This window comes from Garra rufa, chromosome 6 (genome assembly GCF_049309525.1).
Source record: "Garra rufa chromosome 6, GarRuf1.0, whole genome shotgun sequence".
Classification (NCBI taxonomy): Eukaryota; Metazoa; Chordata; class Actinopteri; order Cypriniformes; family Cyprinidae; genus Garra; species Garra rufa.
The window spans coordinates 506,373-508,901 of NC_133366.1; positions in this window are offsets into that span (position 1 = coordinate 506,373).

Below are 2,529 nucleotides of genomic sequence, written 5' to 3' on the forward strand. Positions count from 1 at the left end.
CGTAAGCGACCAGGAAGTATAAAAGCACATGCGTTTGAAGCCGGCATCAGCTTTTGTCATTCAGCGAAGCGCTCTGTGTCTGTCTGTCTGTTACATATCCACTGTTTTTCTGTGCCAGTTTGCACAATGTTTATTTGAGTGGATATGTTAACCAATTTAGGGGGAAAGAAGTTTAAAGCGATTGAGCAGCCTCACAGACAGTGTGTTCCTCCCTGCCAACGTTCCATTGTTGGTGTGGATACACACAGTCTGTGTGTGGTCTGCTTGGGTGGGGAGCATGCACAGTCAGCCCTCGAGGGGGTTGGCTGTTTGCAGTGTAAGCGTCTTCCACTGCAGGTGCTTCGCTCCTGGAGGGCTCTCTTCGAGGAGAGAGCCTTCACCAGCATTCCTCGCGGGTCTGGCCCCGCTTCCACCGAGGCGGAGCGGCAGCTGCACTCGTGGGGTTCGCAGCCTGATTTACTAGAGGGAATGGAGACGGGTGATAACTCCTAACATTTGACCTCCTACTGGATGAGGAAGCCCGCACTGCAGTTCCTTCCTTCCAGGAAGAGGCATCAACGATTCTCCTATCTTCCTATCTTAAGTTATTCTTCCTATCTTCCGTTGATGTGGAGAACGATCGCCTCAATATGAGGAGCTGTTGGAAGAGCTGACTAATGCGGTAGCCAAATTCAACATTAACTGGCCCGCTGAATAAGAGAATGAGCCGCAGGAAAGCAAACTAAAACTAAGTTTTCTGTGGACTAAGTCTGCACTTCCAAAATGGAGCCTTCAGCCCGCTTGTTCGAGAGGCTGGTTCCCTTAGTAGACTTTCGGGCAGCGTGAAAACTACTACTTACTACTGTAAGCCCAGAGCAGGGTCTGGTTATTGACTAAGAAGGAGGCGGAACGGCAGCTGCACTCGGTCGCAGCTAGGTCTGTTGGGAATTGAGACGGCTAACCCCCATCTCCTTTCCCTTCCGACAAACTGGCAGCCAATTGCTGGTTGTGGAAGCCCGCTGTGCGGTACTTCCTCCAGCAATGGCCCACAATGCTCCGCCTATCCTCCTCTGAGAAGGTGGATATGGAGAGTGTCACTGACGTTCCGCTCCCTCAATTGCCCGCACCTACAAAAAAAAAAAAGAAAAAAAAGAGGGCAAAACAGAGGCCAGTCTCGAGAGGCTGGTACCCTTAGTAGAATTTCTGGCAGCGTTGATACTACTGCCGAAAGCATCTACATGGGTCCTGCGATCTGTGAAGAAGGGTTATTATATCTAAGAACCCTCTTCAACGGGGTGTTTCCCACCGAGGTGGGCCCTGAGCAGGCTCTAGACAGGAGACCATCGAGGTGGTCCCTCTACATGAAGGATGGGGGGCTGCGGCCCATCTTAGATCTCAGACAGCTGAACCTCTCAGTTAGAAAAACTGAAGTTCAAACTGTCAGTTACATCGTGTCTCAAATCAGGTCCGAGGACTGATTTGTCACAATAGATCTAAAAGACGCTTACTTTTCGGTCTCCATCCTTCCTCAACACAGGAAGCTTCTGTGGTTTGCTTTCAGGGGAAAGCTTACCGAGACAGAGCTCTACCTTTCGGCCTAGCACTGGTTAGCGGCTCAACATCGAGGTGTTGTTCTCGCTCGCATGAGAGAGCTGGGGTTGAGACCCAACACCAAGAAAAGTGTGTTTTCTCCATTACAGAGAACCACTTATCCAGGTGTCGTGTGGGCACATCATGACGCAGGCACATGTCACCTGGTCGAGTCGATCCTCACTACAGCCAATGCGGCCAAGCTAGGCTTGTGGTCTTATGGCAGCTGCATCCGACGTGATACTTCTTGGACTGCTGCACATGAGGTCGCTACAGTGGTGGCTCAAAACCAAGGGGTTTTCCTCGAGAGGGAACCCATTCCGCAAGATCAAGGTCACGTGGCGATGCCTACGTGCCTTGGACATGTGGAAGAAACCTTGGTTTCTGTCTCAGGGCCCAGTGTTGTCGTGCGTCACGCTAGCGACAGATGCATCCCTCACCGGTTGGGGAGCGGTCATGAGTGGCTGCTCGGCCCGTAGTCTGTGAAGCAACCACCATCTCTCCTGACACCTAAACTGTCTAGAGATGCGTGCTGTGTTTCAGGCCCTGAAGCACTTCCTTCCAGACCTGAGACACCATCATGTGCTGGTCCGCACCGACAGCACTGCGGTGGTTTATTACATCAACCACCAGGAGGGTCTGCGTTCACGCCCCTTGTACAAGCTGCCGTACCAGATCCTCCTGTGGTCACAGCGGTTCCCCAGGCCGAGGTGTATTCTTCCCTCTGCTTTCTGGCGGTTCACCAGACAGAGGTGTATTATCACTCGTGTCCTGGCAATTTACCCAGGCCGAGGCTTTTCATGTGTTCTGGCATGTTCAACAGACACAACTCTTTCCACCCTTGTCCTAGCAGACACTAGGCAGGGATTTTGAATTATGGGGGCGTGGGCATCTCATTCCCATAGTGTTGATGATGCAGCCGAGTTCCCGGAAGGGAACGTCTCGGGTTACGTATGTAAC